This window comes from Lynx rufus, unplaced genomic scaffold, assembly GCF_022079265.1.
Source record: "Lynx rufus isolate CCGP_SWC_20201006 ecotype Redwood Valley unplaced genomic scaffold, mLynRuf1.p SCAF_3, whole genome shotgun sequence".
In the NCBI taxonomy this organism is placed as follows: domain Eukaryota; kingdom Metazoa; phylum Chordata; class Mammalia; order Carnivora; family Felidae; genus Lynx; species Lynx rufus.
Window position 1 is genome coordinate 111,602,139 of NW_025814845.1, and position 23,513 is coordinate 111,625,651.

General features: G+C 33.2%; 2 pseudogenes; one reads left to right on the plus strand and one right to left on the minus strand.

Annotated features, from left to right (window-relative positions):
• Positions 1–22,351, plus strand: part of LOC124521137 (exportin-4-like) — a 141,804-nt pseudogene extending 119,453 nt beyond the window's left edge.
• Positions 5,714–5,812, minus strand: LOC124521444 (uncharacterized; annotated as a pseudogene).
• Positions 22,352–23,513: the final 1,162 nt, after the last annotated feature.

Genomic DNA, 23,513 nt, shown 5'->3' on the forward strand with positions numbered 1-23,513 from the left:
AATACTCACAGAAAACTGTTTATATCATGACATTCTACTTTTATTCTCATTACATTCCTTTAAAGATTAAGAAAGCTAAAGCCCCTCAAAGAGGTAACAATTACGTAGCTCTTTAAATATGTAATTTGTATATATTTTAGATGGCTTGCTCTATAAATACCTCTATAAATTAACCATCTTAAGAATAGCCAGAAAAACTCAACAAATATGTAAAAACAATAACTTTCAAATCCTCAGAAAATTGCTGTGACATAGTAAAAAATCTGGAGCACAATAAAAAATAACAAGGCATAAGGGAAGACAATATCTTTCCAAAAAACAGACAAAAGAGACAATACGAAGATAGAGGTAAAGCTAATAAAATGATTAGATTATGACTTCTAAATAAATACAATTAAATATTTCAGTAACTGAGTGACTAGATAAAAAATTGGGGGCAAATAAATGTAAACTTAAAATGATTCTAATACAAATTATAATAATTAAACAATCTGAAATTAATAACTTAATTTGTGGATTTAATAGTAGATTAAATCCAGCTAGAGAGAAAGAAAACATATATGTTTAGTAGTTTATTTCTAGCAAACACAAAATGATGGGAAATATAGAAAAACTAAGAAATATAAAATATTTTAAAAGTATAATATCTTTTAGCATCTAATCATACAATTATATTTCCCAAAGATGAGGATAGGGAGAATGTAGACACAAGTAAATTGGAAGAGATAACAAATAAGAGATTTTTAAATTGATGAAACACATTAAGTCATTATTTCAAGAATCACTATAAAAAATGATCACTATAAAATTTAACAGCATTAAATTATTAGCAAATGAACAAACACACATATAATAACAAGTCATAGCATACTAACCTTTTAAACCCCCCCAAAAGATAGGATATATTAAAAGCAGCCAGAAGAAAAATAGGTATTTTATATTTAAAGGAATAAAAATAAGAATGCTAGCTAATTTCTCAATATAAAAATGGGAGCTAGCATAAAATGGTATATTCTATTGAGAATGCTTTAAGAAAATATCTGCTAATCTAGAATCAACATCGAGTCAAATTAAATGTCAATAATGAAGACATTTCCGGACAAAGTAAAACAGTAAGGAATTTATTCAATAGTGATTGAAGACTCTTCTGCAGGCAAAAGAATTATTGAATTTAGGTTTATGATGCAGGAGGAAATGATCAGTAAATATAAAATTAAGACAATGGTAAATATGGTGGCATATCTAATTGATTACTGACGATAAACAAAAATGATATTTTGAGACCCTAAATTATATATCAAATGAATACATAAAACATTTATTAAGAAAAAAATAAATAAATATTAAGTTTTCTAATTAACCCATGCATTGCCCAGGAAATGAAGAAGTACCATTTTGTATAATATTTTAATAAATGAAGGAAGTCTGTTGAAATGTCTAGGGTAAACACTTATATAATAGTAAAGTGATACCTAATTAATAAGTTAATAGCAAGGAACATAAAATAATTTTTTAAATAATGAGTCCAGGGCACCTGGTTGGCTCAATTGGTTAAGTGTCCTACTCTTAGTTTTGGTTCGGGTCACGATCTCATGGCTTGAGAGTTTAAGCTCGGCATCAGGCTCCATGCTGATTGCGTGGAGCCTGGTTGAGATTCTGTCTCCCTCTCTCTCTGCCCCTTCCCTGCTTGCTCTCCACCTCTCTTTCCGAAAAAAAACAAATAAATAAACATCAAAAAATAATAAAACATAACATAACATAACGTAACATAACATAACATAACATAAAAAATAAAGAAGCCAAATCTAGTGCAATTCTATTCAACATTCTCACAGAGGGTTTTCTGGAGATGGGCAAATTAATTCCATATTTGCAATGAAAACAAAGGCAAAGACTATCTAAAGTCGGGACCAGGGTCCCTGGGTGGCTCAGTTGTTTGAGCCTCCGACTTCAGCTCGGATCATGATCCCCCGGTTCATGAGTTCAAGCTTTGTTTTGGGCTCTGTGCTAACAGCTGGGATTCTGTGCCTACCTCTCTCCGTCCCTCCTCCACTCACACTGTGTCTCTGTGTCTCAAAAATGAATTAACGTTAAAAAAAAATATATAAAGTTAGCCAGGATAATACTGAAGGGGTAAAGCACATACGTTCGAAGTGTTACTCTAATGTATAAAGTTCTCCAAGGTAACAGCTGGCTACCAATATTATTATGTTTTAAGATTTTTAGTGGAATTTATGAATAACATCCTTCTTATTGATTTATTACTATAAATATTGGACTTATTCCAATGTATGTTGAAACATTTTTAGATGGAAACTTATGGAACATTTAAGTCACACTGAGGCAAGCAACAGAGATTGTTTTTGATCACTCTCTCTCTGCTTCTCCTCTCTGCCTCTCTCTCTCTCTCTCTCTCTCTCTCTCTTTTTCTCTTTCTCAAATTAAAACAAGAAAACCCTTGCCAACGAGCATTCCCATATCTTTGTCAGCACTTGATGATGTTCTCAGATTTTTAAATTACTGCCTTTCTAATGGGTTGGAGCTGCCAAATTTTGGTTGTTTTGTGTTCTATTTCTCTGATGATTCCTACTGAGGTTAATTTGATTTTGTATGGGTATATTGACAAATAAGATTTGCTTTTCCTTGACTTTCCTCTTCGTTTTTATTGTCAACTATTATGGGGGCGGGTTCTAACAGAAAACTGATGTATACTCAAATGAGATAACTGAGGAGTTTAAGAAAAGACCACTTTACACAGACATGGGCAGTGTTCAGGCAAATCAACAAGAAGTGTTGAAGCGCCCTGGGGCTGAAAACATCAAGGGAGTTGTTGATACTAGCGTATCTGATAGAGAAAGTGATTTCTAGAACATGCATGGAAAGAGGAGTGATAGGAGATGTCTGCCTTACAGATGATGTGCTGTTGGTAGAGGGATGCACTTAACACAATGTGTCCAAGAAGGCAGGTAGTCAGAAACGTAACTTCCTCGTCCTCCTTTTCCCATTACCTTCCCATCTCCTGTTGATCGATGGATCCCATCGACCAAACCCAAATGTGAAGCTAGAAGTAAGGCATCACCTTGATAAAATATACAAAATTTAGTGTCCTGGGAAATGGAAAATGGTAGAGAGATGAGGAATAATTGGAAAGAAGCAAATGGTGAATACCATAGTATCCCTTATATTTGTTTGTTGTTGTTGTTGTTGTTGTTGTTGTTTATTTGGTTGGTTTTCTATTTTTTTAATTAAAAAAATTAAATTGAGTATAATGTTTCTTTGGGTGATATGTTTCAAATGTGTCTTCTCATTTCAAATGTGTACATCCTTCTGAATGCAGTTAAATTATTAACTGCAAAAAATTAAACTTTATGGATGCAGAAAATTTTGCATTAACTGCTGCATTCTAAGCATCTGGAAGAATTTCTGTAACAGGGCAATTGTTTAATATTTGTTGAATGAATGAATAAGTGAATATTTTTCTTTAGGCTTTTTTCTGTTTCTGTATTATTTTTAATCTTTTCATTTAGTGAGGTATAGTGAGAATATCAATGAGGTAATTCTTCTATATTTTTATTTAATAATTTAATTTTTTTTATTTTTCTCATTTATATATTAATCCACCTGGAATTTTATACTATATGATATGAAGTAGGGATTAAATTGTGTATATATGTATTTATGTGCTATATATGTATGTTTATATATGGATATTTGTATGTGATAGATATTTCACACTCAATTTACTAATATGTAATGTCTCTTACATCACATGTCATATGTGACTATAGCAAATAACTATATGTATTTATTTCTCTATATCTAACCCAATCTCTGTCTCACTGGTTAGCAGTTTATACTTTTGTCAAAATTATATTCTTTTTTAATGTGATTCTCTCTCGTTGGTTAGACATATTGTATTTTTACAATTAATTTGGTCCTCTATATGAATTTTGGAGTCATTTTCTCAAGTTCTATAAAATATCTCATTAATGTATTCATAGATTGGCACTGGATTTATAAGTTAACTACAAAAAAGGACATCTTTATAATTTTGATTCTTCCTAGACATACTTTTTGTTCTTTAATAATAGTCTGTAATTTTCAATATTAAGGTCTTCTACAACTTTGGTTGACTTTATTCTTTAGTATCTACAAAAAATTTTTTAAAAGATATTATACTTAATATTGAAATTCACTAGCATCCCTACTGATATTAGGAACAATGTAAGTATGTGAATTGTTATTCCGACTATTCGATTTTGTACTGGATGTCTTCATCACTAAGTAAGGCAGAAGCCAGATATTAGATTCCATATGAAATTGAAAGAACATTAAAAAATTGTGCTTACTTCTATATAATGTAATTGTTTTGATAATGTAGTTATTTATATAGAAACTTCAACATAATCTATGAATGACCAGATAATAAAACAATTTAATAAGAATGTTGTATAAAAATATTAACAGTGTTCTTTACAGCAGAGATTACCAAGTAAGAAAAAAAAAAAAGAATATGGTACAAAAAATCCTACTTACAAGGGTCTCTTTTTTCTCTTCTAAAATATGATATAATGTGTTTAAGGATGTGTAGAATTTTATTGATTTTCTCCTGTGTTAAGAATTTTTATTCTGCATATAGCATGTATTTTTAAGCCCTGAAAATATCTGATATTTATTTCTATTTCAATATTTCATATTTTTATTCAGAATGTCTTTTGCTTTTGTGTCATCACCAAATGTTACCTTAATGCTTATTATCCTTACTCTTGTTATTTTATGTTGTTGTCATTTCTTCCTGAATTCTTGCAGATAGTTTTCAGTTTTCCACCATTATATTAATTCCACTTTCCACTGTCAGAATTTTGTTCTTTTCGTTTCCAAGGTAGCTTTCATTCCTGTTACTATCTTTTTGGGGGGAAGACTTTGCAGTTATATTTATCCTACTCTTTGTTCCATTGCATAAATACTATTTGGTCACTTCAAATGTGGCCAGTAGCAAATACTTAATTCACTTAAATATCATTCTCTTTTTGGATTTCAGCTTGTGCTTTTAATCTCAATTTTCCTATTTATATCTTCTTCTATCCTTTTTTTTCTTTTTACAGAAAGATGCTACACAATTGTAAAACATATTTAATTTTCTGTAATATATAATCCTATTTCATAGACCTATTTTTTCTTCTAACTCCTCAGGAAAATTTCCTGTATCCTTTTTTTTTTTTCCTGCTTTCCCAATAGTATTTATGTCTGAATGATTATTTTCTCCTTTATCATAGAACAAGTTGCTTTTAACCTTGAGATATTGTGCGTCATCATATAGGATACCTATGTTGTCATGGACCCATTTTATTATCCACATTTGTGCTGGTGGGATAATGTTTTCAGATGTTCACATAAAAGCGGTCTGATATGTATAGCTTTCCTTTCCCAACATCTGGCAAATATCTAGTTTATGTAGATTTGCCAATGTGAGACAAAACTTAATCCCAACTCCTCCACCTGTCTCATAAAAAGGTACTTCATATATAGGATATAGAAAATGTGTCTGCCTTAAATCATCCTGGCTTGCTTAAACATTTTTAACTTTTGAAAATCACACTATACCTCACTTTGTAGTGTAACCTTTAATGTCTCCTCATCAAATCCCATTGGTTTACCTAGGAGTTTAATTGTTACACCTTAAAAGTCCTACAGCCAAATGTTTTCCAGAGTTTACATTTAAGAGTTCATCATCCTGCTGTCATCTTTGTGCAGGGACCACGCTAATCTCTGTATTGTTCCAATTCAAGTACAGGTGCTGCCCAAGGAGCACAAGAGTTCATTGTCTTTTCTATTCAAGTGGCAGAATCCGAGGCTGGGGTTTAACGGACTAAGGAAAAAGAGATGATCCTTTCATCTAATTCTTTTTTGGGATAACTCACCTTGGTTTTCATTGGCATAGCATGGCATAGCAAGAGATGTTTTAAATTACTTATATTTCAGTTCAACTCTTTTCAATAGATATTACAGTTAGAGAAAATATCTCCCAGATACTGGGGATCATTTACTAGTCCTTTTCAAAGACACCATAAGGAAATTTCATATTTTTCTTTGAATCCTTTATTGAGATTTTGAAACAGGTTGTGTCGGGGCTGACAGTTACATGTCATGCTCACTGTACAATCCTGCAGACTGATTTTGTATTGAAATGGTAACACCATTTAGAGTAAAATCTTAAGCATGGGAGATATTCTCTGAATGGATATTTAGAATCTCTCTCCTTTTGAATTCTCTCATGTTTGGTTTTCAGATCAGGTACTGGAAATCAACAGTTGTAGTGAATACCCAATCTGAGACTCACATTGCATAGAGAGTGATAGAAATAGATAACGACTGTCTGAAAGAAAAAGAGAAAGTGACAAAGATGAATACTAAGGATAATTTACCTGGATATATACACTATTCATTCTAAAATAATAAGAGTAGATAGAGGGAACAAAGCTGTCTTGCTCTACCCATTTCCATGTACAGATCATATTAACCATATTCCAGTGTAAGACTCTAACAATGGGAAAAAGTTCAAATAGTTAAAATCTATTTAAAACACAAAAGCAAAAACTTTATCGGTATATTTTCCCCTTGGAAGTATGGATTTTTTTCCTGTTTAATAAAACCTTAGACACATATGTCACACATAATTTAAATTTTTTTTTAATTTTTTTAATGTTTTATTTATTTTTGAGACAGAGAGAGAGACAGAGCATGAGCAGGGGAGGGGCAGAGAGAGAGGGAGACACAGAATCGGAAACAGGCTCCAGGCTCTGAGCTGTCAGCACAAAGCCCGATGCGGGGCTTGAACTCACGAACTAACTGTGAGATCATGACCTGAGCTGAAGTCGGGTGCTCAACCAACTGAGCCACCCAGGCACCCCAAAAATGGGTTTTTATGACCTACCACCCAGCAACAATGATGGTTTTTGTATGCTGTGTCCTAGATATAGAGAAATTGCTCACTAGAGGCAAAAAATATATTTTTTGCTCTTATCATAAAAAAAAAACAAAAATTGAACTACATGAATTTTTCACATCTAAGATATATGTCATTGAAAAACTAAGGCCCTTAATTTTATCTCAATAATAAGGTTGTTGATGTAATTATAAATGGTATATTCCTGAAAGAATATAAATTTATACAAGTTTTTATGCATGTTTTTTCTTTGTGTCTGCTATGTCCTATTAGAAAGATTAATAAGAGATCACTTAGTATTGGTAGCATTTTCATGAAAAGCCTTACGTTTCATGTTTTGATTTGCATAAATTTGCTTTTAGGACTGGATATGATGTCAGTTTTTGTTTGTTTCTTTTTAAAATAAATTTAGTTTTAAAACACAATTCTTCATTATAACCATATATGGGTCTAATAGCTTTATGATTATTGCTTTGCATATGAAGCTACTAGAAACTTTAAGTGACCAATAGCACTATTCGTTTAACCCAGGTTTGTACCTGTCTTAGAGGCTTCCCCACATCCACCAGGTGCTCACAAAGGACCAAACCAAACAAGACCATTAAAGTTTTTCATTGATGAGTAATACCCGAGGGAGAAAACATGGGGTTCTTTTTTTTTATGAAGTCTAGAAGAAACTAACAAACATATACATGCATATACATATGTATAATATATATAATATATACAATATATATATGAATACTAATATACATACATATATACAAACATGTTATTGAAGATAGACACATCCACTTAATTTTTTTTTTAATGTTTATCTTTATTTTTGAGACAGAGAGAGACAGAGCATGAGCGGGGGAGAGGCAGAGAGAGAGGGAGACACAGAATCGGAAGCAGGGTCCAGGCTCTGAGCTGTCAGCACAAACCTTGAGGCGGGGCTCGAACCCAGGAAGCGGGAGATCATGACCTGAGCTGAAGGCAGGGAGTTTAACCAACTGAGCTGCCCAAGCGTCCGATGATTTATATAGATTTTCTAAATGAGATAAACTAATAAATTAAGGTAATTTCTACTTCATAACCAGGTAACACTTTTGCATTCATAATTGAATGATTTTAAGTTAGAAAAAAAAGTATATATTTTAATGTTTATTTATTTTTGAGAGAAACAGAGAGCGCGCCCAGGCTCATGTGCATGAGTAGGGAAGGGGTAGAGAGTGAGAGGGAGACACAGAATCCAAGACAGGCTGCAGGCTCTGAGCTGTCAGCACAGAGATCTACGTGGGGCCGGAACCCACAAACAGAAAGATCATGTCCTGAGCCGAGTTCGGATACTTAACCAACTGAGCCACCCAGGCGCCACACAAATGAGTATTTTTAAATGCCCCACAGTTGGAATAAATACAAGAGCAAAGGTGTGTATTTAAAAAAATAATATTTATATTTATTTTTGAGAGAGAGAGAGAGAGACAGAGCGTGAGCGGGAGAGGGGCAGAGAGAGAGGGAGACACAGATTCCGAAGCAGGCTCCAGGCTCTGAGCTGTCAGAGCCTGACTTGGGGCTTGAATTCACCAGCAATGAGATCATGACCTGGGCCAAAGTCGGAAGCTTAACCCACTAAGCCACTCAGGCGCCCCACAAAGGTTTGTGTTTTTGAAACTATTTTAAATTATATTAAGTTGGACTAAATCTTAAATTAAAATGTTTGAATATTTCAATGAATCTATCATTAGACTACTTTCGCTATTATCCCACTGGTTGAATACATGAATGGAACTCGTTTTTTTCTTTGAACAAAATTCTCTGCTCACCATCATCAAAGCAGTTCCCGTATGTAAACACTGCTTTTGTGTTTATAATACCTTTCAGGATTGTGTTCCTCTCACCTTGGCCTATTTCAAAATCCTCATAAACCCCAGTTATATTCTAATTAAAAATTTGGGAACAAAATACACCAGAACAAAATTAATAAGTAACTATTTAAATTTTTCCTTTGCTTATTGGCACTCTTTGTTTTCACTCTAACTTTTTATGTTTTATTAGTATAAAAAACCTAATGGAGATCATTTAGAAAATGTAACAGCATTTTAATACATCTATTGAATTCCTCAGCGGGTTTCTACCAATCAAGTTATGATACTCTAGAATTTAGACAGCCTTTTTTCTCTATTCCCATGGATTAACTAAATTGTAACTTTGTGTTAAATGACTGGATTGTTATACGGGGAATATTTTTACTTTAGGTCCACCTAAACTATTAAACTATCAACAAAAGTATTACTCATTAAAATTTTGTAAGAAAAATGATTAATCTGCTTTGTTTTCAAGTCATAAATTTCAAATAATTGACATCAATAGACTATTATGATAAACTTGTTGCCAGATGTTTTTGTCTACAGATGAACTCTGTTGCCAATATATAACTGCCTCACTCAGGCATCCTGGCAAAGAGCATCTCTGTTTTCATTTTGCTATTACTTTGATGCACAATGTTTATTTTCGATATTTAAAAAGTTTATGACATAATTTTGGAATATATTTTAAAAGAAAGACAATGATACAGATTTTAACAATATACATAGCTCCTTTATTGTATTAAGTGATACCAGGGATTTTGGGGCACTTTGTCTTTTAGCTCTAATGCAGGTAAAAATGAGTGATATCTCTTTGAGATGATGCCTACTTTTGCTCTTTCTTTATTGCTCCATTTATTATTTACATTTATAAAGTGAAATTAGTTTAGCCATTAAGGTCAAATTGTAAGATAGAGTAACATTGTACTTGAAAACAAAACGATTTGGTATTCCGCTTTGAACTCAAATTCCTTTAAAGATCATTTCAATAGCAGCTCAGATTCTTGTTACGCCTTTTTTGCACCTTCTAGCTGATTCCAGCATAGACCTTTGTTTGTATTTCTTTGTATGCTTGTACATTATGGCCTCATAATGTCTTAATAAAATGATTTTGTATCCGTCAACAAATTTTCATTAGGTTGTAGGTGTATAGTAGTTATGTTGAGCATGTAAAATCAATATTACTTGATACATATGTGCAGCTGCATAGAAAGATGCAGTGCAGTCGTAGGGAGAGAGACAGAGACAAAGACAGAGGCAGAGACAAAGACAGAGAAAGGGAGGAAAGGAGGGAGAAAAGGAGGAGAGAGAAGAGGATATTAAGAGAGAGAAAGAGTTGTTCAAAATATGTAAAATCAATAGATGCTGAATTGACCCTGAACATCTTGAATTGTGAAAAACAGTGTTGGTAAAACATAATGCAATATGTGATGTTGTCAACATAACTACATTATAGAGATAAATCTATTCAATAGTTTCTACCTAACTTTGAGGGAAAGACAGAATCATCTTATATTTCCCCATGAACATGTCACATTTTTGCCTTTTGAAGCCTTCGTGCCTGTGTTCAACAGAGAATTTAGATAGCAGGAGCTAACTTTATTTTTGAAAGTTAAAACTCAAATATATTTCTTTTGAACGAGGTGGTTTGATAATATTAAGATATTTTCTTAATAATTATTTCATTTTCTCTGGTGACTCTATGACATGGAAATATTCCACCATAATATATTGTATTGACTTAGCCTGGTCAAGCAGCACAATTCAAATATTTGTATTGATGTAATGTATTTGTTTTATAATACCTGCCAATGAAATTAAATGTAGGGGTCAGAAAAAAAAATGCTCAGTTTTTAAGAATTCCTAACTTCTCTTAATAAAAAGTATTATGAAATCATGAGTTCTCAATGAAATTGTATCCAGAAAGATATTGCTTGTTCTTCAGAAAATGAGCAAAAACTATTTATCATACTGTATCATTATGAGTCAAAAATCTAAAAAAAGAATTCATGTGGTTGTTAAAATTTAAAAACTGAACAAGTTATACCCCTCTAAAATATTATGTGCAGAAATAGATTGTGTTTTATGATTCTAATTTTTAAAGTGAAAATGATGTATTAGCTTGTGTGTTTGATAGACTTTGGAAGAAAAATAATAAAATAATGATGACAATTATGAAAGTTATAGAAATAGTATTAATAATAAAAATAATATTGCTGATGTCGATAAAGTATTTGGCCAGTTTGTAATAGATAAGTAACGCACACAGAAATGAACACACACATTTGCTTCCTTATAAATCAAGGCTATTTGATTTTATTGAGTTATATGGCAATGGGAGAACAAAAGATGACCTTCATACTTGTTAGAACTTTAGTTTTATGGAAATCTGGAATTAAAATTGAGTAGAACTTAGCAGAATAAAACATTCTCAAGACCACAGGAATATCAGGTATATACTAAGTTGGTTGAGCTATTTGACTAAAGCTTTGATAAATCATTAACTTTCAAATTTTAAGTTCATTCTGTTATGAAACAGAGATAGAACAACTATTCCTTACTAGTTATTTTCTTTTGATTAAAATTAATATACAGTGAAAGCATAAAGACTAGAAAGCCCTCCTGAGATTGAAAGAATAATTATCCAAAAGACCATGGTTGGAATATTATTCAGCGCTATAAAGAAATGAACTATCAAGCCATGAAAAGACATTGAGGAAACCTAAATGCATGTTACTAAATGAAAGAAGCCAATCTTAAAAGGCTACATAAAGTACAATTCCAATTATGTGTGACAGTTTATGAAAGGCAGTAAAAATAACACTGGTTTCCAGAGGTGTGGGAAGGGAGAAGTGAAAAGGCAGGGCACAGAGGATTTTTAGGGCAGCGAAACAACTCTGTAGGATACTGTAATGGTGGACATATGTGATTATACATCTACTCAAGCCTGTAGAATCTACAAGATCAAAAACAGGCTTTAATGTAACCAGTGAACTTTGGGTGATAATGATGTGTCAACATAGGTTCATTGGTTGCAACAGATAACATCACTCTAGGACAGAATGTTCATAGGTGGAAAGGCTGAGTATGTGTGGGGCCAAGAGTATATGAGAAATCCCTGTACCTTCTGCTTAATTTTGCTGTGAACCTAAAACTGCTCTAAAGAGCAAAGTCTATTAAAAAAAAATAGAGGAACATGGTAATCTCAGGAAGCAATGGGCCTTTAGTACCAATGGGCTGATAACTGAAAAAGTGCTAAAAAAAGAACTGAGCTATAAAGCAATAACCTAGTAAGAGAAAGGGGAAAACCATTATCATGGTTGTTTTTCCCCTTTTATATCTTATGCATTAGGTGTGAAATTAGTTTTTGGAAAGCACTAGTTGAAAAATATTTATAAAGATAGATAGATACATAGATAGAAGATAGATGTAAAATTAGTTTTATCTCTTCTTTAATTATACATTTTATTTTATTACTATTTTATTATTTTCAATGCCACTTTGTATGTGTGATTATAACTTTTGGGTTTTCTAGAATTAATTAGAAAGATTTCTGGGGTGCCTGGGTGGCTCAGTTGGTTAAGCGTCCGACTTTGGCTCAGGTCATGATCTTGCAGCTCGTGAGTTCGAGGCCTGCATCTGGCTCTGGGCTGACAGCTCAGAGCCTGGAGCTTGCTTTGGATTCTGTCTCCCTGTCTCTCTGCCCCTCCCCTGCTCATGCTCTGTCTCTCCTTGTCTCAAAAATAAATAAACATTAAAAAAATTAAAAAAAAAAAAAAAGAAAGATTTCTTACGCTGGGGAAGCAGAGTAATGGGATGAAAGTCAGAAGACAGTTATTCTTCTAGTTCCTTTGTTAGTAACTAAGTTTGTCTAGCCTTGACTATATTACTCAATGCTTCTGAGTTGATTTTTTTCATTGTTTCACTGTGTTTGCAGAACCAAACTATACCATGAATTTTACCATGTTATGATGAGGATCACAAGTAGATACTTGATATATATGTATATAAATGTATAACTGTATACATGCAAGGATTTAGTTACTATAATTAGGTTTTGCAAGTAGCTTTGTGCTCTGGTGGCTTAATTGCATTGATATTATCTGGGCACTTACTACAATCTACTTCTTCCATGTAGGGCTGGGCTGGACATACAGCTAGCAATATGTCCAGGGTAAGCTCTTCAAATTTCATAAAAATGTCAACATTATAGCTGGTTCGGTACATGATCACAGCTTAGGAATTTGTCTTAATCAGAAACAAAATGTATTCACTTCAGATTTATACTTTGAAATCTATTCATGCATTAATGAATATTCAATGAGTGTTTATTATATGCAAACTAACATGTTAATCCTTGGGATACATCAGAAGACAATGTAAACACGGTTCTTGATCTCAGACTAATAATTGTATTCAATAATATGTGTTCTTAGAAATACACTTTGCAAAAATTACAGTTTTTTCTCATTATAATTTGTTTTTCTCCACTTTTTATTGGAGCTGAGCATCTTTTTGTGCTTCATCGTTTTTGTATGTCTTCTTGTGTACATTTCATGTTAATAATCTTTCCAATTTCTGTAGGATCATTGTCTTTTTCTTGTTTTTTTAGGAGTTCTTTGTTGTTTGTGATTATGTACCCTCATCTCATATACCCAAACTTGCCTGCCGTTCATTTATTGATTGTGAGCATTGTGTGGATGATAAGGATCTACAAGTCTCATTCACTAGTTGACTAGTTCATGTAGAAGAAGGATTTTCTATTCAGAGAAAGGGGAAATAGAGAAGCAAGAAAGGGAAGGGAATTGGAGGTATGTGCGCTTCTCTTCCCTGTGTTTTCTTTTTGAACAAAACCACTAGGAAAGTATCCCCATGAAGTGAGATTTGAAGGATGCACTAATGAGAATTTCTCTTTAATTTAGGAGCTGATTCTGGAAATAAAGAGTGGAAAACACTTTCTGTTCTGGAATTTTAAATATCACACCCTTAAAAACTGACCTGAGATGCAAAACTAGGACCATCTAAATCCGTAGAGAAAGGTCTTAATAGTATGTAAGGCAGTTTCCCTGAATTATATCATAGTTTTGCTCTAATTGTGAGTTAAGTGATAGGAATTACTGGAAAGACCAAATATGGGAGAAACGATAATAAAAATTATTACATTATACATTTGCTGAATTAAATATCTTTTTCTTTTTCAGTTCTAGTTATGTTATTTGTTATGTAGTGAAGAATTAACTCTACCCTAAGATAGACTAGGCCTTTGTTCTCAAGATGGTCCTTAGGCAATTGGAATATCCTTGCTGATGGGAGTGACTTTGTTTGCCTGGGGACTTTGGCCGACAACAGTTTAACAACATGTTTCATGATGGGGGCACTGGACCACATGGTATCAGTTCTGCCTGCAGAATACACTGAAGAATAATAGTTTTAACCTGACCTCAGCAGGGGCCAGAGAATAAAGTTCAGCCACAAGGGTAGTATGTGACTGAGTCCCGGTAAAAACTCTAGACACCAAAGACTCAGGAGCTTCCTTGGTTACCAATAGTCAATGTCTACTGTTACATATTAATGCTGGAAAAGTAACTTGTCTGTAACACCTGAGTTGAGAATATTGGAAACTCCATGTTTGGAACCTTGTCCTGGACTGTGCCCTATGTACTTCCTCCTTTGACTGATTTCAAGCAGTGTTCTTTCCTCATAATAAGCTGTAGTCACAAATATAATCACCTTAAATGAATTCTGTGAGATTTTCTAGTGAATTGTCAAACACAAAGGTAGCTGTTATGTAAACCCCATTCCTCCAACATGCAGTTGCAGTCTGAAAAGAGGGCAGTTTGGGTCTCCTGGGTGGCTCAGTTGGTTGGGTGTCCGACTTAGGCTCAGGTCATTCTCTCATGGTTCATGCGTTCCAGCCCCACATCCGGTTCTGTGCTGACAGCTCAGAGCCTGGAGCCTACTTCCGATTCTGTGTCTTTTTCTCTCTCTCTGCCCCTCCTCCACTTGCAATCTCTCTCTCTCTCTCTATCTCTCAAAAATAAATAAACATTAAAAAAAGGAGAGAAGAGAGCAGTTTTGTGTGGACTGTTTACTCTAAAGTTTGTAGTTGCCTTAAAAATTTGTAGTTGGCCATAACTTGCAAATGTTTACTTAGATGTCTCTAACATATTATATTGTCAACCAAAAAGGTGCTTGGAAATTAAACACAACAGAAAATAAGAACCAGAAAAGTATTTTAAAGTGCCCTCTAACAGTTCTATTCAAATAGTTTACCAAAGGTATATCCCGTTTTGAGCTATGTAACCGGTGCTGAGTCAGAAAAGCAAAAGTGAAATTGTGAAAAAAAAAAAAAAAAATAGCAACTGTATTTTCCAAATTGTACCTGGCAAGAAAACTGAGAAATTCACATCTGTTCCTGGGAATTAATATTCCCTTATCACAGAACAGAACCGCCTTAGGTTATTTGTTATAGCTGCCATAAAAGAAAATATCAAAGTGAAACAGAAGTCTAATGTTATATTTTGAACCCTCTGAGAATACACTCCAAGTGGCTGTAGGTCTCAAAACACTAAAGAATGTATTCACTTAAAATGCATGAAAAATAAGGATAGACACTTTTGATCAAAAGTTAAGTGGCATTACTCTTGTTGGGGCTTAGTATAAAATAGATCCTTACAAATCAAAACATATTGCAATGGTATTTATTAAATGTATTCATTTTTTCCATTGTGTTATGTACCAGAAGCTTTTTAAAAAATTATTTTTCATTAAACATTTCTATTATATTAAATACCACATATTTATGTTTTTTGGTGCAAAAGATGCACATACTTCACAAATTGTTAAGCACCACGGAGATTAGATGGAATTAAACCCACAAAAGAGATGTTTATCTTTTTAAGATAAAGATGTTTATCTTAATTAGTATTCTACATTAAATGAAGATAACATAGTTTCTTTTACCCTAGTAAAGACGAGTTAAGAGAATTCTGAATAAAAATAATGCCAAGTTACTGTATGTGAGTAGAGTTAAAAAATGTAAGATGTGAATTCCATAAACATTGCCTCGGCATCCAGGACATGACCGTGTTGTTAACTTACATATCACGTGACTGTTTAATGTGCTCAAAGAAATTACTAATAGTTCTCCAGATACCTCACCAGGTCATTCTCAGAACAGCCTAGTTTAAAATAAACAACAGCCAACGTCTACAGTTGCTAATAAAAATTATATTTTATTTCAAATACATTTCGGAATGGTATTTTAGTTTGTTATGCCAGTATCATTTTCACAGGGGTCACGCCTGAGAGAGAAAAACTCATTGAGTGTGATTTGAACAGTCAGGAAAACTCTATTGCTAATTTTGTATATGTACATATTTCTTTCCCTTTAAAAATAAATATGCATTTTAAGAAATAATAATAGTAAGAATATGATAGCAATATTCAAAATTCAAATATTATGTTAAAATAATTTAATAAGATTTAATTTATTGCAATGTAATATTACATAATTTTGAGAACATATGTGAAAAAAAATAATGTTCAATACCTGATAGTCATAATTTCAGGTAAATTATTTAAAATGTTTAATTTACATTGAAATCTGATTTCTTTCCACATAGTGATGGTTATTCATTTCTATTGAATAATCAGCATTTTAACAGTGTAAAATATGAAATACTAAAAACATTAAGGCAACATAGATTAGAATATTAAATTTAAAAGTTGCACACAATTGGTTTTCTTTAGTTTGAAATTAGCTAAGGCATTAGCCTCTTCTCTTTCATATCATATACATCAATTTTATTTTAATCTCATTGTTGCTTGTATTATGTTTGCTTGTATAAAACTTAAAATGGACAAGAAAAAGTAGCAAGTAAAATAAAATTCATAGTGAAACCCACTGGTTAAAAGTAGTCATTGTCTAAAATCTAGATTGTGTTACAAAATTTTTTCCCCTGTGGGCCTGTAACTTGGTTTTATTTTCTCTGTCTCTATCCCTCTCTGTGTCTCTATTCTGGACTTACACTAGCATTTAAAAGTTTAGTATAATGTTTTTAATTATAATATAAATTGGACAAATCAAAACAAACTATTCAAAAAGCTTCATTCCAGAGATTGAAGTGCATTTTGTATCATCACATACTTCTATGGCACAGGGATTCCACCTGCCTAATGTTCCTCAATGTGGATTAAAAATAGTTCAATGTGGTTTTTACACTTCTGTGTTGCATGTCATCAGGTAGATTTTTAAAAATGACATCACTGAAGATTTCTGCATGAAGAATTTCAGTAGAAATACAGGAGGACATTGCAGTGAATCAAGAGGATTAGAGAGTCAACGAATATCTGATTGTGTGATTTCTCAGCAAAGTTGAAATATGTAATATTTTAGTTACATCTCATTTAAAATTATTATTATCCCCTTGTTCTTACGATTGGCCTGTGGCCTATAATTTACACTAAAAACGGTAACTGAGTTTTTTCTTTTAAATATTCTGTATATATAAGACACAAGACTTAAAGGTTTTAAATTATTTGTAAATCTCTAATATATTGAAAATGTATATAAGTCAAATAGTTAAAAAGCCTCAATTTACATGACAAAAACATAGAAGCATTTATAGATCACATGTGTATATTAATATTCATACATTAGTATATGCAAATTCTCTAATTGCTTTAATTTTAAAATTATGTAACTGAATTTAGGTCATGGAACATGTTTCTTGATGGTAATAGTTAGGTGAAGGGTGTTGTTGAGGGACTAAACTGTTCACAGGAAATCAACAAAGAGATGTCATTTTCAAATTATTAAGTGATTATATTAAAATAATAAAATATATGTAAATAAGGTAACCACTGTCATAAGAATGTATTTGCTAGATTGAGTAGAGTCCTAGATTATATTCTGACTTTTTCCATGTAAAAAGTGACACTTTGCAGTATACAAAGTTAGCGAGTTTTTATTCTTAGTTAAAAAGAAAGTTCAAAATTAAATATTACTTTAAGTTTTTTAAAGGAAAATTATATTTTTAAATTTAGATCTCATTTATTATAAGCTATGTTCTGGAATTATCTTATAAAAGCATTTAGATCAGAGAAGAGTAGTATTACCCATAGGAATGGAAATCAACTAGGAAAGTTGACTCACTAATTATTTAGCAGACTTGAATGAATCAGTATCCAAAAGGATTACTGTCCAAAAGCCTGCCCGGGGATTGAAACAGGTGTTGTTTCATCAGAGTTCAGTATTGCTGCTATTTCAAGGAGGAATTCAAAAAGACAACCCTGGGAAAGAAAATCCCATCTATGTGACATGAAAAGCATGACTCCTAAACTAGATTGTATGCTTTCTCACTCTCAGTCATTTCCTAGGCGTCTTTCTGTCTCAAATAGATCCCTTACCAATTCCAAAGCAGCTGGCATAATTCTTCTCCTGAAAATGGCAATGGTACCCTCGCAGCAAATCGCAGGCACACAGGTGTTTGAAGGGATCCGACATATAGCTAGACAGAAGCCAAATTTCAGGTAGAATCACCCATAAAGGTTATAACTATGAGGCCAAAAATTGCCTACTAATCTTCCTTCCAAAGGTTTATGGCTCAAGGCTACACTTAAGAACCTTCCTCCTTATAGTGAGTCACCATTAAGTTCCTCTGCAACTGTCTGGGAGATTGTTTTGGTTGGAATTAGAGTGGTGTAATGGCTGCATTGCTCATTGCCTCTGTGTGTAACACCTGCAAGTTCTTTAGTCCTTATTATCTCTCAAACAGTTTCGATGACTTTGAATACTTTGCTTAGTGAGTGGAAGTAAGCAGAGCAGTCTATTGTTCATGATGTTAATTATTATAAATTGTCAATCCATCTTGACAGCAAATGCTTTTCCTTGCTATTTTCTGTGGACAAGAGGTTATATAGAAACTTGGCTCTGAAAAACAAAAAGAAACTTCGGGTCTCGAGGACCAGTTCCTTACTTGCATGAAATATGTCAAGGAAAACTCGTTTTGTTGTCTTTGTTTTTGTTTAAATCACCACATATTTCCAAACTAGCCAACACTTGCTTCCGTGTCCACTTGATACGGCTGTTTGGCCTATTAGCAAATGAAGTAGAACACACGTACACTGCTCTTCAGCGAAACCAGTTTATATGAAGATTGACATAAAGTTAAAGCAGGGGGACCTGTTGTCTGTAGTGTAGAATAATGAATCTGGGGACTCTGCACCTTCTAAGAATCCCAATTTTTCTTCATGTTTGTAAATAATTGTGACCAAATGGAAGGCGCGCCCACATTTTCCTTGCTTTTTGTATCCAATTTTACAACCTCCTGTCATTGTGTTTTTAAGTATTTAATCACAGAGGTGATTCTACCTATAATAGTGCCCCTGCTTCTGAATTATTAAAGAGTTTTGCCTAATCCCAGACGGGCAAAGTGACACTACACTTTGGCAGTAGACATTTTGTATCACAGATGGGAATTTGACATAATTAGTTTTAGATGCATCCTAATCTGTACAAGTACGTGGGCTGAGTATTAGCCCGCAAACTAAAATCTTGACATGATTCTTGTAAAACACATTTCATTCGGGACAGATTCAGGTGTGCGAAAAAGGGAGCCTATGCAGGCAAGGTCTTAGCTCTTAGGCTGTTCACTACAGGGACGCCTTTGATGCAAATCAATATTAGTGAAGAATAGCAGACAGTTATAATGGCAGAATTTGAGAGAGGAGGAATATCCTACATTTACACTCATCACGCTCCGGTAACAAACTTCTCTTATTTTAAAATTTAATTTATGAAATACATTTTACTTCAACTAGGAAGCCAGTATTATCTCCCTCATATAGCAAGAATAATGGCTGTGGCTAAAAATCCCGAATCAGATTGCCCAATAAAAAGATGGGAGCTGGTCTCATTCCAAAGTACGCAGGAATAGAGGAATCCACCAAAATTCTAACAGCCCAGGTGTTTGAAAAAGAAGTTACAGGCAAATCTTAACTAATGGCTCACACTAGTTTGCTGTAATTAAGGGCTTCCAGAGAGTCTTCACATACTTTTGCCAGTCTTCATCTGACCTCTAGAATAGCTGAGTTAGGTTTAGCATTAAAGCAATTAATCTCAGTACTCTTGTCTCTGTGTAGTTGCATGAGCAATTGGGGAACGCTTATCATGCGTGCTAGGTAGATCTCCGGCCCAAATGAAAGCAGGCTTTGATATATAAATTAAAGACTTTTATGACTCCTAAGCTATACTGTGACTTCTTAGTGACACCCTTGAAGGAAAATTAGAAGGCAAATTTGGGGTCATATTTATAACTTTTATAAAATATTCTACTGAAAGCAGATTTCTTGGCTAACTGTAGCTGAAGGTTTGCCTTAAACACGTGTGTATCAGTCATGCTCATATGCATATGAACCACCGCTGTTCTTAACTCATTTCAGTTACTTTGAAGTTGGACATACTTTTTTAGAAGTTGGAAGACAAAATAAAAAAAAAAAACGCAACAATTGAAGTCTTGGCAAACAGTATAGAACAGTGACGTAGAGAACAATGAACAAGCATATCATCTTATATTTGGTGCGAAATATGATAAAGTGCTGATATATATAAAAAAGTCTGGTCCTAAAGGAGAATGAATCCATGTCAGTTATTCTTCCTGCTTCTCCCTTTTGCTCTTCTACAAATATTACTGTGCCCATTATTACAAATACATGGAATTGTAAAACATACCATAGGCATTACAAATATAAATGGATTAATTCCTTTTAATAAAATTGAAGAGGAAAATTTATGTAAACATGGACTTTGAGCTAGTCTTAAAGGCTGTGAAAAACTTCTGTAGGCAAATACTGTTACATGGATATGGGTATTTTAGAACTCTCTAAGCACATTTATTTTTAATTAAAAACACATAATGTTTTCATTAAGCACATACAGCAAACAATTTATAGTGTTTTAGGGAAGGCTGTGTACCATTTTTTCTCCATGTTTTCCTCAGTAAAAAAAAAAAAAAAAAAAAAAAAAGAAGTTAAAATGCACCTTGGCTCAAAACTGCCTTCATAATGACAATATAAATAATGTGTTCTGAATCATAATCAAGTACAGTCAGGCTTTATTCAATAACCCAAACAACTAATTATATGCCATGCTAGATAAATCAGTGTAAATATAACAGAAGCTAGAAACAGCTGGGTAGATGTCTAGGGATTTTGAAGCTTTCTTTTTTTGTAGATAAAATCAGCGTACCATGGACACTTTAACTTGTTTTGAAATTGGAGAATCTTGGAAAAATCTCTTTATGAGATATCTTATATACAACAGATTACTTTTTAGAAATAATATACTTAATGATTATATAGTCATATAAATCCATGACATAGAAATTAAGAAAATAAAGAAAAATCTTTAAAAAAATCATCAGCATTCAAAGCAAGAAAGCTGCTGTAAGCATTATGTTTCTCACTCTGGGTTACTTCTGTCCCATATAATGACACTTTATTATTTTATTTGTCACCAATTATATAAATGTTTCTTCTCTTTAATCTTTCTCTTATTTGCTTCATCATGGTCTCTACTGGAAATCTTGTTCGTGCCTTATTAACCCTGTATGCAGAGCCTTTAAAGTCTTATTTGGCTAAGCGAGAATTTTTTTTTAACCTCAAGAAAAATAACATTAACAGAATTAATTATTCCCCATTTTTGAAACATTCTTCTTCCTTGGATTAAATTAATTTTTCTAAGTTTCATTTTTATTTCCTGATTTTATTCTACAGGCCCAGAAGGGAATACTCAAATCTTTCAGTGCCATGAGTTGATGAGTCAAGCAGGCTTAGATATAGAAAACATAAGATTCGGTCTGAAGTGAGGATGCAATAAAAAAGGGAGAAATTGTGCCAAAACTCAGAGTGCATGCTTCACCCAGAGGGTTGGGAAGTTCCTTCCATTTATTGTTGGATATGAATGCAAGCCCAGTGCTACTAGAGCTATTTTTAAGCCAAATAGAATTGTAGATTTTAAGGGAAATATTCTTAAAAATATTGGCAGTTAAATTAATTTTAAAAGCATATTTTATGGGGCAATATTTTTCAATTTAAAAATAAAACTTGGGGTGCCTGGTTGGCTCAATCGACTTAGTATCCAACTCTTGATTTGAACTCAGGTCATGATCTCACGGTTCATGAGATTGAGCCCCGCTGACAGCATGGATCCTGCTTGGGATTCTGTCTCTCCCTCTCTCTCTGCCCCTCCCCTACTTTCTCTGTCTCTCTCTCAAAAATAAATAAGCATTAAAAATTTAAATTGCCCCTCAACTCTTTAAAATAAAATCCAAAATCCGTGCTTGCTTTTTAATGACTATATTGGATAATACAAGCAATGTCATCACTTAATTGGAAAAACTGATCTTTGTCGCTTTAATGGATTTTCAGCGGTTGTACTCATGACACGGACTGTGTTCCAGTCATGCCAGTCTATGTGCCAGGCCTGTGTGTGAAGAAGCCCCAAGAGATGCGATGTGGAGAAGAATGTGGAGAAAGTGTTTGCAAATGTTAAAAGGGGCAATAATGCTCACGTACAGAGGCTTCCTAAAATCTGCAAGAAGAAGACAAGTAATCCTAAAGTTAAATGACTGAGGGCATGAACAACTAAATCCTATTAGAGAAAGCCTGCATGGCTAATAATCATGTGAAATTTTGCTCAGCTTTATCAGTTGTGTAGAAATTCTAAGTTAAATCCTAATTACATATCATCTACTTTTCTTTTTTCCTACTAAGCTGGCAAATAGGAACTCATGTCTGAAATGCTGATGTGTGTGTGTGTGTGTGTGAGTGTGTGTGTGTGTGTATGTTCGAGATACATATGTTCGAGATACATATGTGTGTGTGTGTGTATGTTCGAGATACAAAATATAGTGCATTTTGGGACATCGATTGTACAATATTCTGGGAAAATACTACAAATAAAAACAATACAAAGCATAACCATCATGTTTAATGAAGCATTTTCTGTAGTGGAAAAGAAAACAAAACAAACCTAGAAGCAACCAACATAATTATCAATAGTGAAGCATTCGATATGTGAAGAATGTGGCATATTTATATTATGGAATATTACAGATATTAAAATTGGTAAAAAAATTGGTAAAACACATATTTACTTAGATGACTATCAAGATACTAAATGAATAATATGAATTAAACTCAGCTACATGTGTTAATATGTTCTCATTTTTTCTGTAAAAGACAACAAAAGATCTCCCCGTATATTATGTATATCTATGTTGTATATGAATTTCTGAACAACGAGAAAGTAGTAGAAAGATATATATCAGGCAATTATCATGCCATTCCTAAAAGGGGAGAGGAAATACTATTAACTCTCTCTTTATACATGTTGGACTGGTTTGTGCAATATATTATAGTTAGAATTTCCTTGAAAGCATAGACTGAGAAATGAACTAGGATGCAAATAGTTTATTTGGGGGTTGTTTCCAGGAAGCAAAAGTAAGTGAGTGGGGAAACTGATACCAGAGGGGGAAAATGAAATAAAAGATGTATTAGTAAGGTCCTTCCTGTAGACAACAAGATTTGACTCCTCTGGAGCCTCTTTGAACCATAAAGGTTATTTGCCAGAATTGTTCATCTAAAGACAAATGACTGGAATAGTTATCCACTAGCTGATTTCCTGCTTTTAGGCCTGGGTGAGCTTGTCTTCT